Source organism: Danio aesculapii, chromosome 3 (genome assembly GCF_903798145.1).
Source record: "Danio aesculapii chromosome 3, fDanAes4.1, whole genome shotgun sequence".
Lineage (NCBI taxonomy): Eukaryota > Metazoa > Chordata > Actinopteri > Cypriniformes > Danionidae > Danio > Danio aesculapii.
The window spans coordinates 12,638,298-12,663,883 of NC_079437.1; the positions used below are offsets into that span (position 1 = coordinate 12,638,298).

Consider the following 25,586-nt stretch of genomic DNA (forward strand, 5'->3'; position numbering starts at 1 on the left):
TCACTCTATACTTTACAAATAACCATACTGTGCTTGCCTCCAATTCCTTACACATACCACTTGAACAAAAAAAAATTGATTAAATTTTGAAAATTTAGCCAAATCTCACAAGAAAAGTTTACAAATTTGTTGAAAAGAGGAGCTTAGTTATTGGTTGAAGCATTAATTTAGTTGATCTTGTGCTGGTCCTAAGCTGGTTTTTACTCGAGACCATTGTAACCCGCCGGTCCTACACCACCCAACCCGCTCTGAGCTGGGATCAAATCGGCAATTCTTTGCATAGGAGTTGGTTGCTCTAACAAGGAGGCTAAAGACCATAGCCTCTAGTGTCTTTTGGTAGAGCACCATTTGAGGTCAGATGAGTAAGGTTTACCTGCACATAACCAGCAATGTTTCAAAAATTCAAAAACCAGCATATACTCTCCCCACCCCCCACAGCAGAGTCAGGCAATCACTCTTTCTCATGAGCATGTGTGAGTGTATAGTTAAAAACTAGCCTACAGCATCATCTGCTGTTAAAAACTAAGCACAGAACAGATTACAGCGAGAATTGCAATGCCTTTCGAAAATTCATCTATTTATTGCCCTAACCCTAGTGTATGATATTGGAATGTAGCAAATATTTTGCTGTTGTCTTTCAGCTGTGCTAAACCTCTGTTGCTTCAGTTTCTGGCTCATGTGAGGCACGAGCAGGCCGAGTCTCTTTCTGCAGCTCTGGATGAAGAGCTGGACCTCAGTCAGACTCCGCTGGACCTGCAGACCTGTAGAGGTTTGGCACTGATTCTGGAATATTCTGAAGGAGTGACTGAACTAAATCTGAGTCAGTGTCATCTCACCGATCACAGCCTGGATCTGCTGCTCCCAAACCTCCACAAAGCACAAAACATCGAGTGAGATAGAAATAAATCTCTTGTAAATCTCTGAACTGTAATGTAAAAGTTGACATTTCTAATTTATTAAATGGTTTGATCTGCAGCTTTAGTGGGAATAGCATCACTGATGTCGGGGCTCAGAAAATCTACAGTGTCGTCTCTCACAACAGTAACATAAAGACAGTGAGGTGAGTCAGATATGAATCACAGTATTGACCAAAGTTATTTGATCAGTTCTTTCAGTGGTGAAATCTTCATTAATATACTTTAAGCTTTTCAAAGACCCATTAAAATTTGATTTATTCATGGTGACAGCTTTCATTTGTGTGCAAAAAAAATCGAATATTTAATTTTTTCGATCTTTTACAAAGTTAAAAACAAATAATTGATCTAAACTTTTGATTTAGTCTATTCTTATAATCAGTAGAATGGAAATCATTCATTCTTCTGTTTATATTGTTTATTGTGTTGGTTTCATGTATATGCATTTATTTAGAAGATATTATTTATCCAAAATTAGTTAAAAGTGAGGAATATATCAGTTTGGCTGTGGCTAATATCAGCTTGTGTTTTGTGTCTCTTCAGGCTCTTCAACAACAGAATTGAATCCAAAGAGCTCCTCAGAGCCGCACAGTTTGAGGTCTGGTGATGCCAATAAACTATTATATATGAAACGAATATCAACAAGCATAATGATAATAAGGTAAAAACCATGTCCCAAAGGTGAATCTAGTCACCAGATCATAAACTGCATTCATCTTTTATCATCACCTTAAGTAATGATCAACAATAGGTTTGTTATATTAAGTCTGTTTTATTAACTGACAGTGTCTTTCCGCTGCTTTATATTATGTCAAGCAGGGTAATTACAGATTGAATTTAGCTTTATTTTATTTTATATAAACACACATTTTGTTAGGTTTCACAATCATCATTGCTATATTTTATTTTGTGTACTGTCTGTTCTGACTGGTGTGTCATATTTAACATATTTAACAGGTTAAAGATTTCAGCTCAGACAGCCAAAGCAAACAGCTCCAAGTCTTTAAAAGAGAGCTTATTTAAATACTTTATTCAGTGTAAAAATGCCGTTATGTTTCACTGGATGTGGATCCTGAATTAACTACATTCATGTTTTGTTTACAAATGCCAACAGTTTTAGATGTAAACTGTTTACAGGTGATGTTAACCTGACACTTCTATAATGACCTCATTTACATGCACATTCATTTCTGATTAAGGTCCATAATTTCTTTTATTCTGCCTTTATTAGTGATCCACAAACTATTGAAGTATTCATGTTTTACTGCCTGAACTCTCTGAGTGGTCAATGCTGACAAAATACAAGAGGCAAAATACTCAGGAAATCACTTTTACCTCATTAATGTGACTGAAATGATAGTTACTGCAGGTCAGACTTCTGTTTTTATCACCTCATTACATTTTTTTTTATTATATTGTTGCTTAGTTTTGTGTTTTTAAACTTTTTAAAAACTACTTAACAGCGTTTTTGATTTGATTTATGAAGTGGTCGAGATGCACATTATAGGGAAGAAAAGGGCCACCAGAGTATTTTAAACAGAGGTACTGAGGAGATGTTACATATTACTGATGGGGAGCTGGGCCGAACTAATAAATATAAGCAAAACAGGTACTTTCCGCTTGATTTATTTTTATTGTTTATCATAATAATTTTGTTCACCACAATCTAATCCAGGTTTTTCATTTATGTAATTAACAAACAGCAAGCAAGTTGCTGTACTTGTGTTGTGCTGTTTACATTGTTACATTTGCATTGTGTGCTTCGCTGGGCGTTTAATTAAAATAAAATGTGAAACTAGATCTGTTTGAGAGCATATAAGTGTGTTGATCATTCAGTAGAGTGTGTGTAATACATATTTTCCATATGGTTTAATTGTTTTGTTTATATGTTTAAATATATTTTATGTTAAATATATTTTAAATGTGTACAAAAATGCACTAAAATAAGTTTGCTGAAATATATTTTTAAAACGTGTTTACATTTTAAACAAATAAATTTTTGTCCACTTTTTTGCATAATATTGAACATGTTTAAAAATTAGCAAAAAAGAGCTTCAAAGAGCCCGAACAAAGGTCTTCAGGATGAAATGTCATTGGAGCAAGTAATTAAAACGGTATTTTAATGTCTGGGGGAACTGAATTCTTAAATATAAGTTATAAATATTTATATAACCATCAATTTAACTTGTATTTCAAACTCAGTTCACTTAAAATGACAACTCTGTTAATAATTACTCACCCTAATAACATTTCAACTTTAAGACCTTCATCTTCAAAACATAAATTAATTAATCTCTCATCCTCCATTGACAGCAAGAGTCCAAAGATGTGTAGAAGTCCAGAAAAGAACCAAGAACACTGTGAAATACCTCATTCTAAAGCATCTGACCATGTTAGTGATTTAGACTTTACACACCTGAAACTTGTCTATAGCACTTGTTCACTGCTGCTCTTATAGTTGTGTAAATTGCTTCCTTGTCCTCATTTGTAAGTCGCTTTGGATAAAAGCGTCTGCTAAATGACTAAATGTTAATGTAAATGAGTCACATTTACTATTTCTCCTCTTGTGCTCTCGGGGCTTTGTGACTCTTTTTCGTTTTCTTAGATATTTGTGTCCAGGTTTATTATAAGTGATGTTTTTGGTCATTCGTGTTTTATACACTTCTATAGACTCTTTAGTTTTCTCCACGTGAACAGCCTAGGATGACTCTGCTCTTCTGGCTGTTATTCTGGGCTTTGCTGCTCTGATTGTAATTAGTAGAGCATTTGCGTCCTCTGCAGGATGATTTGTGCCACTACATTGAGTCAGCTTGTTTGATCCCTTCAGATTTCATAAGTGCAGCTCATCTTGCACTTTCTTCTAGATCAACTTTATCACAAGGAGTTATTACTCTTTTATGACATGAGTAAATAAGAGGATTTGACAATGTCTCTTTCTGTATTGATTTATTTGTAGTTGACTAAAGAAGGGCTTCATGTACTGTACTTAACATTAACCTAATCTGTCCAAGTATACTTCAGTTGTGTCTGCTGTATTTCACCTGGAGTAAAACGCTATAATATGTTAAATTAGTGGCTGAATTGTGGTTAATGTAAGACAGGTTTATTTTTTAAATTTGAAAAAAATAAGGAAGAGTTTCCTCCAATTACTGGATTTGTATTAATGTTTCTGTTTTAATAAACACTGTAAGAAGTAGGTGTAGACTACTATTGTTTAGAATCATAGTAAAATAATGGCATATGTTAAAAACCTATGTGATAAGTTAGAATAAATTACAAAACTGATTACTGGTTTCTCTTAGAATGAGTACTTTTTACTCAACATGGTTGCAAGCTTGACCATTAGTAGTTAGATTTTAGTATTATCTGACATTCAAACAATTTCATACTCGTATAGTAAATGTCATTATTATAAACTGGCCAGTGAAATGTCCTTGTGCGCATCATACCCATTGACGCTGGTTTACGTCGTTACGTAATGACGTATTTGTACAGTAACTTGCGTAAACAATAAAACTTAAGCAACTCCTTCTGAAAGTTGGAAACATCATGGTAGTTTGTTGTTAACGAGCGGCAGGTAAATTTCTATCTAATATAAAATGTTTAAATAGATGCTTCTTGCTTTTTAAAATATGATGCGTTTCCTTATCTAGCATAACTGTATGCATGTTTTAAAGAGCCCATATTATGGGTTTTTGAAAATGCCCTTCCATGTAGTGTGTAACACAGCTCTAAGTGAAGTGAAATATCCAGCTAAGGCTTAAATCTGTAAGTGTACAGTGTTTAAAACTATTGATTCATCTATAAAAGAGTTGACTCATAGTGCTTCAAACGAGTCGTCTTGATAACGAGTCATTAGGTTTTTCGCGATGACGCAGCTACGAAACACAAGTAGTTGGGCGCGCAAACCCGGGAGATTTGAAACCTGCGGCCCCGCCCACTAACAGAAAAAAAAGTCTCACACACACACACACACAGACACTGGTCGAATGAAGTCACGCTGTGCAGATGGATATTATGGACAGTCTAATCAAAGATGAAACATCAGCAATATAGCCCAGCCTTGAGCAGATTGAGTGCTTCTGAAAACTATATGCTTTCAAAGAAGACTTCATCAGTTTGTTAAAGGAAGGATCAGTAAAGACTGATGGATCAGTGCATCATGAATCAGTTTCTACCCCCATTTCACAAGTGTAAGTACGTGTGATTAAAATTATTGCCTCGTTTACTCTAGCTTGCAAATAATGTATTTATTTGTGTTTTGTTACTTGTAACCGCGTGTGCTGTATCAGGTTAACTCTTTATATTCTCATATCGCGTGTAAAGCCACGTTGAAAACGCGACGCGTGCCGCTTTGATTACAGATCGTCAGCTGTTTACACACATGCAACGGACAAGTTTCAAAATATTTCAGCTCAATATTATTGTCTCCTCGTGTGTGTAACGCACGGGTATTCGCGGATATAACTGAGCGCCGCTCCTCTATGGACGCGCCGGCCCTGTGTGTGTGTGTGTGTGTGTGTGTCTCCTCGTGTGTGTAACGCACGGGTATTCGTGGATATAACTGAGCGCCGCGCCCTCTCTATTCAGCCGCTTCTCTATGGACGCGCAGGCCCTGTGTGTGTGTGCGTGTGTGTGTCTCCTCGTGTGTGTAACGCACGGGTATTCGCGGATATAACTGAGCGCCGCGCCCTCTCTATTCAGCCGCTTCTCTATGGACGCGCAGGCCCTGTGTGTGTGTGCGTGTGTGTGTGTGTGTGTGAAAAGAGCAAGAAGACTGTGACCTCCTCGCCAGTTCTTGGACTTTTTGCTCAATAAAATAGTTCGTCGTCAGTATTTTCTAGTCCATCGTCTGTGTTTACATTTACCCACTGGCAGCCAAAATCCACTATGAAGCGTGTATGCACTGTGACTACTTTTATATTGTAGATTAGCAGCTGGGCATTTCACTCTCGCGCTGAAGCCTTGTCCTTGTCGACCATTAGCAGCAGGCTGTCATCGGTCCAATCAGCGCAGATTAGCTTCGCGCTGAGGAGGGGTTTGGGAACAAATGAATCGCTGAACGATTCATATGGGAGTCGCTGGGATAATTAGGTAAAAATAAATGCAGATTATAAGACCATCAAAGTGTTTTTTGACCTTGCATGCATATTAGACTGTTGTTGGAGACCCTTACAACCTAAATATGACCCTATTTCATGTATAATATGGGCTCTTTAAACAAAATGATTTCCTGCTGGATCTTTATTCACACGTTAAGAACTATAAGACTAAAACAGGCTGGAGTTTCCTTCCAGCATTACAGTCAGTTTTTCAGACTCCTGATGTCTGGATCATAGATCTCTCAAAGAGAAAGACCTCTGTCCTCCTGGAAGTGCTGAAACTCCAAACAGAGAAGAAACCAGTAGAGCTGAGAGGATGTTCAGAGGAAGAGAGTGAAGTGAGGAGATTCCTCCAGTGTCTGCCCTTCATCTCACAGCTCAGGTAAGACAATCTACATCTACTGACAGTTGTTAAATGTTGGAACACATGAACTCAGTTTAATTAATTATTTTATTGTCTTTTCAGCTGTTCAGAGCAGAGTTTGTTAACTATCATTAAACTGGTCCAGTTCAGAAAGGATTCAGAGCTGGTGACTTCACTGTTTGAGTCTTGATTTCTCCATCAGTCTTGAATTGCCTTTAACCACCAAAACTTGCAGGTCTGTGGGGAAATTTTTGTCGTTCTCCTCTGAAAGACCCAACCTCATATTAAGACCAAAAGCAATCTCTATCAGAGGAACAAGACTTCTTTTCAGACGTGTTAAACACATACACACTCTCAGGTGCAGACAGGATTACTAATTCAATCAGTAAATCAAATGACTAATTAAGTGAGTTCAATGTTGATCATTTAATTCTTATGAATTGTTTTTTCTTTCTTCAGGCTGAGTGGTTATATGGTGGTGAGAATAGTGAAGACCTTGAGGTCTCTGAAGGTACAAGCTCCTGTCACTGTTAATGAACTCATACTTGAACTGAATAATGAATTGTGTTCAGAAAGAAGTCTATCAACAGTCCTGAGCAGTTTGGCCATCCTTCTGAGACTCTGGACCATTCGCTGTCTGAACTTGACTGAATGCAATATTCAGCCTGTTTCTCTGTCTGTCCTACTGTGTCACCAGGGCCCACTGACTCTCAGGTCTGACACAAAGACACATTTTAGCAGTGTTTAAATTATGTATATAATTATATAAAGCATAATTAACGTTGTGTATGTTTTTAGACCATCCAAAGAGATTCTTCAGAAGCTGATTAAGTATGTCTACGAAACTCAGGAAGAGGAATTGACTCAATGTTTTCTTCAGAGAGTGAATGGAGATCTGACTTCCTGTTCCTTGACCTGGAGAGAGCTTCACTATTTTCTGCAGCACAGCAATCAACAAATCACTGTGGACCTCAGGAAGAGCAATGTTCAGTGCAACATGGGAGAAATTCTGCCACTTCCGAACAGGATTACATTTAAACGGTAATCTATGGAATAAATTAGTTGCTTCTCAAAACTGCATTTCAATACTGTTTAACTTTTTTACATCACAAGCCTTTTTATCCTTTCCTATTCATTCTTGTAAAGCAGCCATAACACAATCGACATTGTCTAAAGCACTATAGAAATAAAGATGACTTGAATGTATGTCATGCTGTCTTTAAAGTTTATTTCTTTTGATCCGTTGCCTATGAAACCTCAAATTATCATTTTAAATAAACAAGTATCAAATTCACAGTGACTAATGATGAATGTGATATGTGTCTGTACAGGATGAGCTCTGCCTTCATGCTGTCTATAATCAGAGAAATCTATGAGAGCCGCTCAGCTGGATTTGTGTCCAGTCTGTTGAGTTCGGTGGGGAACTGCATTAATCTGCAGTGCAGAGATCTGGACTCTGTTGATTGTGCAGCGCTGCGCTTCACACTCCAGCACTGTACAGCAGCTTCACTCAACCTGATGTGGACCATCATACCAGAGGAAGAGCTGGAGACATTTCTGCCTCTCCTCAAACACGTTTCGCACCTCAGGTGTTGCGACTACTCTCTATATGCCCATTTCTGTCTTTTCTTTTCCTGCTTAGTACTGTTAACTGACAATTAACTATAAGCATAGAAAATATTGTAAACCAAAATGTATACATTACAATATTGTGTTACAAATCTTACAAAAATTTATATATAGTTGAGCCTCAGATCAAACAAACCTGCACCTGCTCAGACTGCACACAGCTTACATTTAGTCATTTAGCAGATGCTTTTGTCTGAAGTGACGTACATTGATGAGGCATTCAGCAATTCAACAAGTGGAGGAAATACAAACAAGTGTTCATTTTACAAAAGGAACTTTTAATGCTCAGAGGATAAAGTGCTAGAGGAAGGGAGGAATGTTTCTACAGGTGGTTTGTCAAGCCCACTCATCTGTGTGAAGTTCACTTCAAAAATGTTTTTTTTTAAGCTCTTGAGTGACCGTACGAAAGTGTCTGGTGCAAGTGTTTTGTTAAAATGACAGAGATAAAAGAGTGTTTTCTACAGGTGGTTTGTCAAGCCCACTCACCTTTGTGAGGCACGCTCAGAATTGGTGGGGGGAGAGAAGATGGGATCTTGGTTTTGTTCACAGGGGTTCAGGTGATTGTGGAAGCGATAGGTTTTTAGTTGTTGTTTGAATGATACTAGTGAATCAGCGGTCCATGTGGAAAGATCTTTATAGAGTCTAATTCCAGTGATGCCTGTTGAGGAGAGGGTGGACAGTAGAATCTGGTAATTTACTGAATCGGAAGCAGCAGACAGGTCCAGTAAAGGTAGAATAGATCATTAAGAACCTGCTTTGGCAATACACAGGCCTTCAGTGACTGAAAGTTTTGCAGTTTCAGTAGAATGTCCACATTTGAAACCTGATTGGTGTTATAATTGTGGGTTTATAAATTTGAGTAACAAACAACAATTTCTAGTGTCTTGGCAATAAAATAAAGGAGAGAGACCAGTCTTTAACTTTCAACCATTGAGGTGTTGAGTGCTGGTCTTTTGAGCATCAGGTTACCTGTGCTAATTACATACGGTTACAAGTGCTAATGATGTGTGTTAGAGCCAGCACTGAGGGCTGGAGAAATTTCCTGCAGGAAGTGTAAGGGTATTGAGTCCAGAGGACGGGTTTGTAGGATGGGCAGACTGGAGAAGTTTGGACATTTCTACCTCCATAAGGAGGGAGGAGAAGACAAGAGAATTTCTTTTCAAGGGTTTTGCTTGATGGAAAATTGGAGTGGACGTGGTGGAAACAGACAGCTAATTTGAATGTTTTTTGTGTGAAAAAGGAGGCTAAATCAGCTGATAAGGAGGCAGTGAAGAAGAACAGAGCAAGGTATTAATTTTCCTTAATAGTTTACCAGTGTCTGAAATGCTGTTAATTTTGTTATGGTTGTATAGGGTTTTGGCTGAGTTTAGTTAGGAAGAAAAGCATGCCAGCTGGGTTTGGTAGCTGCTGAAGGCTGATTTATACTTTATACTTTTGCGCTGAGTGATCAGCGTGTCCCACGGCGCCTGCCTTGCACGTAGCCATGCATTTATACTTCTGTGTGCTGTATTGTTCCTCTGCAATAACACTTCTAAAATGCTAGCTGGCAGTAGGTGTTTGTTCCTCTGTGTAGAGTTTTTTTTGTGGGGGTTTTGTTTTTTTCTGAACACTAACTTAATGTACAAGTAGCTAAAACTCGCTCATTTAGAGGCGGGAACTGATGAATGTGCAACAACTTTAATCATAAGGTAAACACAGAACTAAAGTTTCCATCTGGAGCTCCTTCCTGGGACTCCCTGCAACGTGTAGTTAGATTTTTTGGAAGATGCATGTCAGCGTCGACGTCAGCCACAGTGAGGGCTATGCAATTGCACAAAGGCTGTGCTGGACCATATGTGTGTGCTTGACACAGAAGTATAAATCAGCCTTAAGGAGGGTCTTTTTTGTGCCATTCTCTCTCTGTTGCCCTCAATGCTGTTCGATATTCAGACAGCCAGGGGTTAGATGGAGCAGTGCACATTAATAGCAGGATATTAAAGTGGAGAAAAAAAGTTTTTGTTGCACTATTAACATCACGAAGTGAGAATTGGGTGTGTGATGGAAGAGATGCATCAAATGCTCCTCACTGACCAGAGTATAAATGACCAGAATGTGAAATTTAGAGTGAGAAGCAATAGAGACTGTATGGTATTAGAAATGAGAAAGCCAGTACCTCATTCCTTTCCGATTGGGCAGGGAGTGTAAGGGTATGCAAAGTTTTCAGAGAGAGCAGTTGAAATGACTGAGTCGTGGGGATGAATCCAGAAGATTAGATTGTGATATACTGCCATTCTTCACTGAATGCTGAGATTGCTGAAGAATGAGGAAGACTAAGATATAATGAAAAATAAGTTTTGTGAGCTACTTTCAATCAGAGATGGTACCGATTGCCCTGAATGTGTCCTGATGTAGTTTTTGTGTGTGTTCAGTGTGGACAGGCTGCTGTTACTGAAGATGCTTCACTGCTGCAGTGTCTCTGATGTCCTGCAGGGGTCAGTGTTTCTGCTCTCCGTCCTACAACACAGGCTGGACTTCTCCTGCCGCTCTGCTCTGGATCTGACCACAAACACAGCCTCTGAGCCTCTGCAACTCACAGCTGATGACTGCCTTGTGACGTCCAGTATCATTCAGAGAGCAAAAACAAACAGAAAAACACAGCTGATTCTGCAGGACTGTGAGATTAACACTGCAGGAATGGACCAGCTGTTCTCAGTGCTGCATGCAGTGAAACTCTGGTGAAAAAAGCAGCACATTACATGCATGCATACACAGATCAAGTATAAACACATTTAGAAATGTATCAAATATTTTGCTGTTGTCTTTCAGCTGTGCTAAACCTCTGCTGCTTCGGTTTCTGGCTCATGTGAGGCACGAGCAGGCCGAGTCTCTTTCTGGAGCTCTGGGTGAAGAGCTGGACCTCAGTCAGACGCCGCTGGACCTGCAGACCTGTAGCGGTTTGGCACTGATTCTGGAATATTCTGAAGGACTGACAAAACTGGATCTGAGTCAGTGTCATCTCACCGATCACAGCCTGGATCTGCTGCTCCCAAACCTCCACAAAGCACAAAACATCGAGTGAGAAACTGAGAAATGAGGAACGAAAGTTAAGTGCACATTATTAAAGTAGTTGTTACATTTCTGATTCGTCTGTTTGGTCTGCAGCTTTAGTGGGAATTGCATCACTGGTGTCGGGGCTCAGAAAATCTACAGCATCGTCTCTGACAACAGTAACATAAAGACAGTAAGGTGAGAGTGTATATTTCATCATAATTTCCATAGTTACATGGTTAAAGGTTATTGAAACAGCAACATTTGTGTTGAAGTATTTCACTTTGAATTTAGAGTTGCATTTTATTCACTAATTGGTTCCTTTAATTAAAATCATTAAAACAAATATAATACATTGAGACATTTAATATTCATTCTAAACATTAAAGTAGAAGCTTTTTACATAAAGCAACAACAACTCTGTAATTATGAAATGCATTTCCAGCTTTTATAACTCACTTTTGGTTTTCAACAATATGAAACTAAAGGTTATTGCGCACTGAATCTGAAATTTTGTTCATAATGTTTGCACATTAAAAAATAAATTCTACCTCACATTGTGTCAGTCGTATTGACACACTGTCTACGAAACTTTCGTGTGTCATAAAAAAAATTTGAACAGTGATCGATTTTTTTTATTTTTATTTATTTTTTTTCACTTTTTGCATCCGAAAAAATGCTATGAGAGGGGTTTTACAGTTCAGAGCTATCGTACAATCAAAAATCTGAATACAGAATGCCGTCATTAGAGCTACAGATAACTGTAGCGTAGAAAACCCTTTTACTGTAGGGATAATGGCGGGTGAAATGAAGAAGGTTCCCTCAGTCCCGGAAAACCTCTTGAAGAGGCGACAGCGGTTTCATCAGGGCTATACGTCTGAAGAAAGCTGACAAAAAGACCAGCAAAGTCACCAGGAAGCTCATCTTCAAGAGAGCTGAAGCTTACCACAAGGAGTACAAGCAGCTGTGCAGGCGTAAAATCCGCATGAGCAGGATAGCTCGCAAGGCTGGCAACTACTATATCCCATCTGAGCCTAAACTGGCTTTTGTCGTCAGTATCAGAGGTATCAATAGTGTCAGCCCTAAAGTGCGCAAGGTACTTCAGCTGCTCAGTCTCCGCTAGATCTTCAACGGTGTCTTTGTCAAACTGAACAAGGCCTCCATCAACATGCTCCGAATTACAGAGCCCTACATTGCCTGGGGCTACCCCAACCTTAAATCAGTGCGGGAGCTCATCTACAAGCATGGATTCGGCAAGATCAAGAAGCAGCGCATTGCTCTGGAAGACAACTCCCTCATTGAGAAGACCCCCAGTCAGTGTGGAATCATCTGCATTGAGGATCTCATCCACGAGATCTACACTGTTGGGAAGAACTTAAAGCTGCCAATAACTTCCTCTGGCCATTCAAGCTGTCCTCTCTACACGGTGGCATGAACAAGAAGACCACTCGCTTTGTGGTGGGAGGCGATGCTGGAAACAGGGAGGACCAGATCAACAGAATTGTCAGGAGGATGAATTAGGAACACTTGGTGTTTGGACAATTTTCTGCTGTTGGTCTGTGAAGAAAATAAAATCATTTACACAAAAAACAAAGCAAAAAGAGCTACAGATAAATTTATGACAAACCCAGTGCATAAAATAAGGACAGAATGTGGCAGACAGTTAAGAACCCGTGACTGGATTCAGTGACTGACGTACCTCTGCCCTGCTGCTGTTTGGTGTGTGTGTGTACGTGTGTCCACAAATTTTTACGTACTGAATGGTCTGCGTTCGGTCCATTGCTTTGACATGTCAACACAGCCGCCATCTGTTCTCTCTTCAGGATTTGTTTATGTATGTGAATGTGTACGGTATCACAAGCAATGTACCTGAAATAAACTTTGCATTTGGGGAAAATCCAGCACAGATCTTTGCGCAGAACCCCCCCCCCCCCCCTTCCTCTCTTTGCAGTATTGGATGAGCAATATGCAGCTTACGCTTCTTTCTTTTTCAACTTTGGAGAAGAAGAGAGATAAGTATCATTGCTTAAACTGACTCAGAAATGTTATGCATTTTATTTCATAATTGATTAAATAATGCGCTTCGGACTCAGTGTGCAAGGTTTGCTTATGTGATGAATTTTTCGCATATTAATATGAAAAAAAAAAAAACGCATACGAAAATGTCAGACTTCAAAGGCTTTTAGGAATGCTTCTGCTCCTGGGGTTAAGTGTGTTTAAGAGAACTGTTTCTAATATCATTGTGTATATCTCTCTCTGTAGGCTTTTCAACAACAGAATTGAATTCACAGATTTCTTCTGCATAGACCCAAGGTTGAGATGTGATGATCTTTGAAATCAACAAGTTGGTAAAACAATGCAAATCCAGGAAAAACAAGGGTAATGGTAACACATGTAAAATATTTGAGGAATCTGTCCACCAAATAGTAAACCACATGCAGCCTTTATCAACACCTCTTTTTATAATCCATCAGCAATGGGATTAGCACCACTTAATATTAAGTGGCCTTAGGTACTTGAATACTTTAATCAAAATATAAGTGGAATGTATTAATTGTGTTTATACTGTATTGCACAACACTTCTGGTGCTCTTGAAGTTAAATACATAATATGGTTGGGGACAGGTTTGGTGGTGTGGGTTTTAGGGGTGGGTTAAGGTGTGTGAATGGTCAACAGTGTAATTATGAATGTAATTACAGACGTAATTACATTTAGAAGTATTTTTTTAAATATCGTACAATATAAGTTTGGAAAATGAATTTCAAAATTTCTTCTCTTTAGTAAAATATCTATACATTTTTCCACTATTTTATAATACACACTCACTGGGCACTTTATTAAGTACACCTTACTAGTACTAGTAGTAGGTTGGACCCTCTTTTGCCTTCAGAACTGCCTTAATCCTTTGTGGCATAGATTCAACAAGGTACTGGAAATATTCCTCAGAGATTTTGCTCCATATTGACATGATAGCATCATGCAGTTGCTGCAGATTGGTTGGCTGCACATCCATGATGTGTATCTCCCATTTCACCACATCCAAAGGTGCTCTATTGGATTAGATGTGGTTACTGTGGAGGCCATTTGAGTACAATGAACTCATTGACATGTCTGAGATGATTCACGCTTTTTGAAATGGTGCGTTATTCTGCTGGAAGTAACCATCAGAAGATGGGTACACTGTTGTCATAAAGGAAGGAACATGGTCAGCAACAGTACTCAGATAGGCTGTGGCATTGACACCATGCTTAATTGGTACTAATGGGCGCAAAGTGTGCCAAGAAAATATCCCCCACACCATTACACCACCAGCACAAGCCTGAACCGTAGATACAAGGCAGGATGGATTCATGTTTACATGTTGTTGACGCCAAATTCTGACCCTACCATCCAAATGTCGCAGCAGAAATCGAGACTCATGAGACCAGGCGATGTTTTTCCAATCTTCTATTGTTCAGTTTTGGTGAGCCTGTGTGATTTGTAGCCTCAGTTTTACAGTTCTTAGCTGACAGGAGTGGCACCCTGTGTGGTCTTTGCTGTTGTAGTCCATCTGCCTCAAGGTTCGATGTGTTGTGCGTTTTGAGTTGCTCTTCAGCATACCTTGTTTGTAATGAGTAGTTATTTGAGTTACTGTTGCCTTTCTATCAGCTGGAACCAGTCTGGCCATTCTTCCCCATTCTGATGCTCGGTTTAAACTGCAGCAGATCGTCTTGACCATGTATACATGCCTGAATGCATTGAGCTGCTGCCATGTAATTGGCTAATTAGGAAATTGTGTTTTACGAACAGTTGGACAGGTGTACCTATTAAGGGTGCCGGTGAATGTATCTGTGGGGCCTTTCTGCTCTGCTGTAACCATATTATTTCATACTAATAATTAATTTGACTGGATTTTTTTTAAATCATAAAACTCTCATCAAGAGTGAAATTAACAGCATAATCTGGATAAGCTTTGAGTGTTTTCATATATTTTAGAGCACACACTAGAATATAAAAAATGGCATGTTTTACCAATATCATAAATTCTCATGAATGCAGAAAAATCTACATTTTATGTACTTGAAGAATAATGCTGAAAACTTGCTGTTTCAATGTTAATGACTTTCCAGTAGAGGGCAGCAATAATTTATCACTGTGATAAGCAAAGATGTCGAGAAAACAGACTGAAAATAACTGAATTGAAAAAACAAGCTACTTTTATACCACAGGTTACCTCATCTACCTCATCCAGAGGAGTAGAAACCTCACTGACTGAACTACTGTTTACTGCAGACATAACATAACAGATGAACAATATTATACTCAGCAAATCATATACCTCATTCCTGGGGCTTTAATGAATGCAGCTCGATCAAACTTGAATTTTGTTACACACCTCTGTTATAAATTTTGTGCTAAAGCACTTATATCATCACTGTACTACAGTTGTTAACACAACTTCTCTTTTATTTTTGTCATCAGTCTTGTGTTTTTATTTTAATAACATTCATGTGTGGAATTGGTCATAACCTAGTGAAATAAAAACTTCCTCTTCATATCGAAGTGATTTCCAACATGCATTCATTTGAGTATTGGGAAACAACATTTTGCTTCTTCATCAACATTCAATCATTGTCAGAATTATTGTCAGAATTTTGATCTGCCCTGTTTTATTTCATAACTTATTTCTGTCTTCTTACGGATGAGATGTTAAACCGAGGTCCTGACTCTCTGTGGCCACATCTGCCCACTGGCCTCTGTCCATCATGACCTCCTAACAATACCCATATCGTAATTGGCTTCATCGCTCTGTCTCCTCTCCACCAATCAGCTGGTGTGTGCGGTCTGGCGCAATATGGCTGCTGTCGCGTCATCCAGGTGGATGCTGCACACTGGCAGACTGGCCATCTGGCAGATCTGGCAGTTTCTCGCTGGGCCAACGTACTTTTTGTTTTCTTCTTGTGATCTGATCGGCCATAAAACGCTTGGCAGCCTGTGTTTTTTTTTTCTGCCTAATTTATTGACGATGCTGTGATCTGTGACGCTCTGAAAGTAAGATTTGTTTTTTTTCGTGACCTAATCTGCAGCCAATTGGTTCTTTTCTTTATTGACATTGGGCTGACCCAATTACAAACTCCCATTTTGGGCTATGTGTGAGCGTGCACCGTCGGTGTGTATTTATCAAAATAGTTGAAAGTCACGCATGTTTCACACCGCATTCACGCTTATGGAGAGCAGAAGCGGCGCGCAGGCGTTTGCTTTTAGCGTCTGCAGCGCGCAGCGGATAGGCAGCTGTTGCACAGATCAATCTATCCCTGTCTATTCTAACTAGTTACCTATCGGTCTATATAAATACTTTTTATTTGTACTTTTCATCTGCACTAAGGCCAAGCGGCAACTTCCTCCCATGCTGTTTCCTTAACCTGCAGCTCTTTATTCTACAAATTATATAGATCCTAAAGAACTGTATGCTTCTCAAGCTCTATGAGGAGTGTCATTCATGTCTTTTAAGATGCACTTGGTTAGAAGACAATTGCATGTGATATCATGTCATTTTGCTTTTGATCGTCGGCATAATGTAGGCCTGTAGTTACAATAATATTTATACAATATGATTATAATAAAATGTATACATGATAAAACTAGTGTGCAAAACTAATACAATTTTTTTTTTTACATTTAGTTTTGTAGTTCGGGCACAAACAAGTGAAGTTTCACAATCTAATTTCGAGAGGAGCATGTGATATGATCGACTACAGGTGATCCTTATTGCTAATCATTAGCTAGCCTATCAGATTATTCTAAAACTACTATAAAAATCCTGCCTAAACTTCATTCCCTATCTTCGAACTTTATTCCCCCCCTCCTCTATCCCTCCCTTTTTCCTCCTCCTCATTCTATGATTGGGCGACATGGCAGCTCAGTGGCTAACGCTACTGCCCCGCAACTTGAGGGCCAGGTTCAAGTTCTAATTGAGCCAGTCAGCACTCCCTGCGCTGTGTTTTCATGTTCGCCCCGGTTTTCTCCCACAGTCTAAAAACATCCACATAATCAAATTGTAATAACAGTCACAAGCACTTAACACATACGCACTGAATCAATCAGAACCACCTTATTATCCAAAGCATAATCGGGGGCACTCGAGAAATACCTGATCTCATATCCCTCCTAATGCTCGTGGACCAGGCAAGTACCTTGGGCTCATCTATCTCTGAGCTCAGGGTTCTCTCCCGGGACAGCATGACAAACCTGCTAATATAGTCGAGCATTATCTAAATGTGAACTCTTGAAATATTTGTTGCATTTTTTAATCGTTTAAGTTCATTTAATTGACTATATACAATCTTTAATCTATGTTTGATGATTCATTGTTGAGTTAAAAAAAAATGTAAGGGTCTCTAAAACATTGCTTTTATTATTTAACTTTTTTTGTTAATCAACATTTACTGTGTGCATCGGCAGGCAGTTTTTGTTATGTTCATTATTTGGCAGTTTGTACCTTTAAGGACATGATTTGTACCATGGGAAACCAAAATGTACCTTTGGTTTTTAAATCCTGCAGATACAACATTGTACCTTCATCAAAGGTACAAATCTGATCCATGAAGGTACCACTACAGTGACAAGACACTTTGTACCTTAACAGTGTCAAGTGTCAGTGTCAGTGTCAAGACCTATTTAAAGGCATTTTTCTATATACAAAATGTCAATTTATTTTCAGTAAATATCAAACATCAAATACATTTTTAAACGTTTTTTTTTTAAGTTTCTTTTTGTGTAAATACACATTTACCATTTACAATAAAGAATAAAAAATACTTTAACAAATCAAAAGATCTATTTTTTGCTAAACATTTCACAACACTTTTCACCAAAATGTTACACAATACCTTTGTAATCAGTTAATTTTAAAACAGAAATAGAATTCTGCAATAGTATTGTAACTAGATATGCACAATGTTTAATTAGTTTTACAATACTAAAATGTCTGCAAGTACACTTTGTATATGCAGGACTTTTGCCAGCTCATGTGCGTAGTGGAAAGCAAACACCAAAAGGTGCAGTCATCAATAATGAAAATGCATTTATCAGAAAATGCTTACCAAATGTTTATTAAAAATGCCTTAAATGTTTAGTTTACAATATCTATAGTTTTGTTTTAATCAGTTGTTTTGTATTACAGAACGTAATAATTAAAGTTTATAAGTTTCTTTAAACATATACTTTTAAATGATGATTCATTTTTTAATATGGAAATTATTCATAAAAATCACTCTTTCCAGTAATATTAATTTTCATAGATATTGTAATAAGGTTGTCCAACACTTATGTACCTTTTATATGGGAACAATTGTGTACCTTCATTTCAATTGTACCATAAAAGGTACAGAACAGCATCATAAGAATTCTGTACCATATAAGGTACAACTTTTACAAAGGTACAAAACTGTTCTCTAAGGATCACTATTTGTACCACCGTGTCCCCTTGTTCTGAGAGTGCAGTGTGGATTATAATTGTTTTAATTGTAAAGTTTTTAATTTGTCAACTCTCATTATTTCCTATAAATGACTTTTGTGCTTTTTAGAATAGGAGTTGGTAAACATATTCAAGGGCATGCACAGATGGGTAGCATTTTGATTGCATGTAGTGGGCCGCTCTGGCCTAAAATGCCAGGGCCGATTTTATATTTTTTTTGTCCCAGTCCAGCCCTGGTGGTGGATGAGGAGATTCCCCCAATGTGTAAAGCGCTTTGAGTGTCCAGAAAAGCGCTATATAAAAGTAAGGAATTATTATTATTATTAATTCTTATTTATTTTCTGCAATGATTCAGCAGACTGTGAGTTTTTGTCTTCCTGAATTCACCTCTGCTGAACTTCATTTTTAGGATGCATTTATTTGATTTGAGTCGTTGATTGAGGTGGAGTGATAAAGGAGGATCTAATGGAGAGATGCACATTAGGACAATGATAAGGGCACTTGTATTTCCCTCTTCAGGGTTTATGAGCACAGCTGTTGCCATGACGATTCTATTTCCCACAGATATGCTGGAACAACGTCTCCGGTCACGGAAACAATCTCCGTGCTTTTTCAATTGGGCTCTGAATGTGTCTGTTCGACAAGAGTATCTCAGTGGGACGGCTGAGTGCTTCCGGAACACAAAAACATCTTTTGGAAAGCAAGGTGAGCAGCTGTTGAAGTGCCTTCTATAATGTGTTCAACAAAATTCTGCTTGGGTGAGGTTTGTTTTGAAGACAGCAGGGCTTATTTAGTAGAGGCTTAAAGAGATAGTTCACCCCCAAAACGTAATATTTACTGACTATTTGCTCACCTTATAGTGGTTCCAAACTGTTGAGATTTTTCTGTTGAACACTACAGAAGATATTTTGAAGAAACATGAATTAAAAACCTAAAGTGGTTCGCACTGTCGCCTCACAGCACGAAAGTTGCTGGTTTGAGTCCCGGCTGGGTGGGTGCATTTCTGTGTGGACTTTGCATGTTCTTCAAGTGTTCACGTGGGTTTCCTCTGGGTGCTCCGGTTTCTCCTACAGCCAAAAGAGATGCGGTACAGGTGAATTAAGTAAACAAAATTGGCTGTAATGTGTGTGTGAATGTTTCCCAGTACCGGGTTGTGGCTGGAATGGCATCTGCTGTGTAAAACATATACTGGAATAGTGGTCCATTCTGCTGTGGCGACCCCTGATAAAATCAGAGACTAAGCTGAAGGAAAATTAATGAATTTCTTGTGTTTAACAGACTAAATAAGGCCAAAGAGGTTTGGAACAGGTAAAGGGTGAATAAACGATGACAATATTTTCAATTTTGGGCAAAATATCCTTTTAAAGTCTGCGTTCAAAATCTAAATTTGCTATCTTAATTTGCTTGTGCATGTTTTTAGTCTTATGATGAACAATTAATCTGTGAAGGTTAACAAGAAGCACAGTTTCGGTCATTTTCAATCACAATTTAACCATTTGCTTGCTCTGGGGAATGCCAGTTCTACTCTGAAATATGCTTAGCCACGCCCCTTAATTTGCTATTAGTGAAAAATGAGAGGCGGAATGCTGAAAGGAAACCTGCAAAAACAAATACTATAGAAGCCAATGGTTACAGGTTATCAGTATTCTTCAAAATATCTATTTTTGTGTTCAACAGAAGGGCGCAGTGGGTAGCACTGTCGCCTCACAGCAAAAAGGTCACTGGTTGGAGCCCCGGCTGGGTCAGTTAGAATTTCTGTGTGGAGTTTGCATGTTCTCCCCGTGTTTGCGTGGGTTTTCTCTGCGTTTACAGTTTCCCCCACAGTCCAAAGACATGCACTATAGGTGAATTGAATAAACAAAATTGACTGTAGTGTATGTGTGTGAATGGAAGAGTGTATGGGTGTTTCCCAGTGCTAGGTTGCGGCTGGAAGGGCATCCCCTGCGTAAAACATATGCTGGATAAGTTGCGGTTCATTCCGCTGTGGCGACCCCTGATGAATAAAGGGACTAAGCCGAAAAGAAAATGATTGAATGAATATTCAACAGAAGATTTGAAACAAGTGAAGAGTGAGTTTAAAGAAGTTATTGCTGTCATTTATGTTAGGTTCTAGTCAGTTGTTTCCAAGCCTGATTATGGAGAAAGTTTTTGAGCCTGTAGTATTATGACTCGCACTGGAAGAGTCACTGGGAAAGACTGTCTCTCTGTGAAACGTGATGTGCATTTTTTTGTAAATGATTGCAGTTGTTATAACTTGTTCAACATTCAACTGTTTGCTTTTCTGGTAATCTTTAATAACAAAAATACAGCAGTTGGTGTAGTTAATGCAAATGAATTGCTAAAAATTATTAGAATTATACATTTTTAGTTTCCAGTTCAGTCCCTGGTGGTTTTTATTGGATTTGTTTGACCATGGTGTGTTGGTTCTCTATCTTCATCTAAAGCAGAGAGTCCTGGCTGGCTCCTCAATGAATTATTCAGCTTCTCCACTTTGACCTGCTGTGGGCTTGATTTTAAAGTCTCCTGCAACCTTCATTTGCTTTCAGAAACCCAGCAGGTGTTTCGGCGCAAACTGTTTTCTCAAATTGCATTTCTTTTTATGTGTATGTTTTAAAAAATGGTGATATTCTGACATCCATAGAGAGACAAAAAAATCTGGAAATAGTTTCTGCTCACCAGTGTTTGTGATCTCAAGCTTTTATAGTTCAGAGGGATCAGAAAAATAAGCAAAACAAATATTGTTTCACATGATTTTACTCTATTTAATATTCATTCATTCATTAAATTTTCCTCTGGCTTAGTCTCTATTTCAGAGGTCGCCACAGTGGAATGAACCGCCAACTATTTCGGCATATTTTTTACACAGCAGATGCTCTTCCAAACACCCATATACACTCAATCACACTGGCTCAGCTGGGACTCGAATTAGTGACCTTGCTGTGAGGCGACAGTGCTAACCACTGAGCCACCATGTCACCCTTAAATAATATTTGTATTTTTTATTTGTCCATTCAATATTATACATTAAGTTTTTCTCAGATATTGCTCTTCAAGAGACACTGTTCACCATTGGAATGCTCTTTGAACATCATGCTTGAACTCAAGGGTGAAATCAATGCTTTTGATTGACCAATGATCATCCAACTTAGCAGCAAGTCTGAACAATACAACAATGCTACAGATTTGTTAGAAATTCCCAACATGCATTGCTGCTTTAAGAAATTGTGTGCATACTTTCAAATGCGATTTGCTTCATGTAAACTATATTGTGTTGCTGCTGTTATTTGTAGATTGTGTTGTAGGTTGTGATGTTCAGACGTTGTGCTGGTGTTGTATATTGCCATCTTTATTGACAACTAATTGTGTCAGTTTGTTTGCTAAGACAGATGCATGAAAAAAATTGTCTGCATACATTTATATGGGGGTCATTTTATACACAGTATATGTTGTTGCTGTTTGTAGTTTGTGGTGTTCAGATGTTTGTGTATGTGTGGGTGTTTTGTGGTGGTGTTGTAATGCCATCTTTATCGACTAGTTGTATCAATTTTGTATGCTAAGACAAATGATTATTTACTTCGTTACTGTGTATGTACTGTAGTATATAAAGTGTGCAGTTGCTGTGAAATTATTGCTAAATTATTATTATTAATATTTATTTTAGGACAGAAAAGTTGTATGTTATATTCTAGCTCATCTTTTTCTCATAGACAGCAAATTGAAATTGGGGTCTTAAGAAATATCTATTTTATTATTATTTTGAATTATTATTTTAAATAATTATTTGAATGTTGAAATATTATCTTAAATTGTGCTCCCTGAATTTTATGTTCGCTCTGATACACACAATATGCACATGGTTTTGGGGAATTTTGGAGAAATGTCTGTGACAGAGTTATACAGTATGCTTCAATGTTTCCTGAACGATGAAAGCGCAGTCTCTTAGCAATGACATTTGACTTTTAATTAAACTTTTGTGAAAAATTATGAAGACAAATCTTCTTTTCTTTGGAATAATGAGCACAGATAAATTGTGCATCGTCTTTGTGTTCCACTGAAGAAGCAAAGCCACAGATTTGGAATGACACAAGGGAGTATTTATTCCTTAAATTGTAAATTGTCTCTTTTAAGTGGCACAATCATTTTCAAGGAATGATTTATTTATTGTTGCCCAGAGCTGATTAGTCGTCCTCTGCATGTGTGCTTCGCCCACAGAAAACCTCCACTCTCCTCGATCTCTTTCATTTTCCTCTTTCATCAGCTCTGCTCTCTGTTGGGGTGGATTGTCTCATATGGTCTTTAAGCCCTGAACACGAATGCAATCTGCTCAGGCACATCGGACGGCAAGAGGCTTTCCTTTTATAAACACTGTTTGATTGCATAACATGGTATCATTATAAAAAGTTAAGAAATCATTTGAAAACTAAGACGGATGGGCGGATGGATGGATGGACATTTGGATGATTATATGGATGAATGAATGAGGATGTAGATAGACATATGGATTATTTGACGGATAGACAGGTGAATAATATATGGATGGAGGGTCAGCCTGGAAGGTGGATGGACAGACAAATGCATGGTTAAATGGTGGATGAATGAGCACTTGGTTGGATAGATGGTTAAATAGACTGACTCTCGAATGAATGAATGGATGGATGGATGGTCAGACAGTTAGATAAATATATGGAAGGTTGGACCAACGGAGAGCTAGATGGATGGACAAACAGGTGGGTAGGTGGATATGGATGGTTATATTACCAGTGACCAATAAAGGTAAAGACAGACAGCTAGATAAATAGATTGATGTACAATAGGTATAATATAGTTCAGTAGGTAGATAGATGGTTACTTGGTTGGATGACTGGATGTATTGATGGATGGGAAAAAGACAGTTGGATGGATAAAGGGTTTGGTGGATAGAAAATAAAACAGATGGATGGATGGTTGGTCAGACACATGGATGGATGGATGGAAAAGACAGTTGGATAAATGGTTGGATGGCAGAACATATAATGGATGGATGGATGATTGGTCAGACAGTTGAATGGATGGTTGAATAGATGGAAAAGACAATTGGATAAATGGTTGGATGGACAGAAAATATAATGGATAGATGGACAGTTGATCACACAGTTGGATAGATGGATGGAAAAAATATGGTCACACTTTATTTTAATGGTCCGTTTGTTGAATTAAGTTACATCGCATCTACACGTCGACTAATTCTCATTAGATTATAAGAAGACTGTTAGGTTGGGGTTAGGTTTAGTGTAAGTTGACATGCACTTGCAAAGTTTCTTATAGTAAGTTAAATGTCTGTTGAAGGAGCAGTATCAACAGATATTATGCAGACAGTCTAATAATACTCAGTTGGACCATCAAAATAAAGTGTTACCAAAAATATTTTGATGGGTAAATGGTTGGATGCACAGGCAATATAATGGATGGATGCTTGGTCAGCCAATTGAATGGATGGATGGATGGATGGAAAAGACAGTTGGATAAATTGTTGGATGGGAAGAAAATATAATCGATGGATGGATATTTGATGACACATTTGGATGGATGGATGGATGAATGGAAAAATATGTGGATAGATAAATGGTTGGATGGACAGACAATATAATTGATGGATAGATGGTTGGTCAGCCAATTGGATGGATGGATGAATTGAAAAGACAGTTGGATAAATGGTTGGATGGACAGAAAATATAATGGATGGATGGTTGGTCAGACAGATGGATGGATGGATGGATAGACAGACAGACAAAATATTTAGATTGGTAAATGGTTGGATGGACAGACAATATAATGCAGTGGTCCACAACATTTTTTTCACCACGGACTGGTCAATGCTTTAAAATTTTGCCACATACCGAGGGGCAGTGGTTTGTAGGTTGCTAGCCGACCATCAACCATTTTCTCGGAGAATGAAAAACTGACAAAACATTGCTGTCACTCTTAATTTATAGAGAAAATTAAAAAGCACTGCAGTGATTGGGTGTTCTGTGTTTGTCTGAGATAATTAGTCGAAATGTGTAAATTCCATACAAGCTAAAGCTGATCAGTCAGTTCTTGTCCGGAAATAAATAAAATGGAAATAATTAATGATGTACGGCACGGTACCAATTGATACACAAACCGATACCGGTCCACGGCCCGGTGGTTAAGGACCACTGATATAAAAGATGGACAGTTGGTTGTCCAGTTGGATGGATGGATAGAAAAAATGTTTGGGTGGATAAATGGTTGAATGGACAAAAAATATGATGGATGGATGGATGGTTGGATAGATGGAAAAAATATTTGGATGGATAAATGGTTGCATGGACAAAAAATGTAATGGATGCATGGACGGTTGATTGCACAGTTGGATGGATGGACAGTTAGATGGAGGGATTGTTGGAAGCTGTAGAACAGACAGATGGACAAATGGGTAGAAGGATGGATGATGGATTTCCTAACAGTTATATTGATAGATTTATGGAAAGACAATTGGATGGATTGATGAGTGATCAGAAAGAAGGATGGATGGAAAAACATGTTAGGTATTTTTTATTTATTTAATTTTTTTAGTTTTCATTAGTAGTAATGTAAAGTACTGTATGTGGTTGGTTCATATACCATTTGTACTCTTGCACTCTTGATCTGTTTCACTGCATTAATCCAAAAACATTAATTGATAGAATTGTTTAGTAAAATTAAGTCTTTAAAAGCCCGTGTCTAATCATTTCAAGCCTATAGTATATATGGCATTTATGCAAATACTTACTGTATGTTCTCATTACACTGGGTGTATTTCCTGATGGAGTTTTATGTACATTAGAAATCCAGGCCAAATCAGCAGCATAAAGATATGTTACTGTATACACTTCTAACATCAGCAGCTCTGTTTAGCTCTCTCAGCTCAGTTATATATAGTTTCGGATATTAAGATGTGAAGATAATAACCCAGCAGTCATGTCTTCTGTAAGTGTCCTGCTTGGAGTGACAGGACTGCTGTAGATTGATGGCAGAGATGCTGATGTCTGCAGATGCTGATGCAGCTCCTGGCCATCAAACTAGAAGAGGCTTTGCGGCTCTCATCTCATTT

The 25,586-nt window shown here is 38.2% G+C and overlaps 1 long non-coding RNA gene and 1 pseudogene across 1 annotated transcript; both read left to right on the plus strand.

Moving 5' to 3' along the window:
* Positions 1 to 325: 325 nt before the first annotated feature.
* On the plus strand, positions 326 to 2,714 carry LOC130220902 (uncharacterized). Its single transcript, XR_008836242.1, has 3 exons — positions 326 to 890; positions 977 to 1,060; positions 1,458 to 2,714. It is a non-coding gene; the product is annotated as an uncharacterized LOC130220902 (long non-coding RNA).
* Positions 2,715 to 11,831: 9,117 nt separating this feature from the next.
* On the plus strand, positions 11,832 to 12,557 carry LOC130220901 (60S ribosomal protein L7-like; annotated as a pseudogene).
* Positions 12,558 to 25,586: the final 13,029 nt, after the last annotated feature.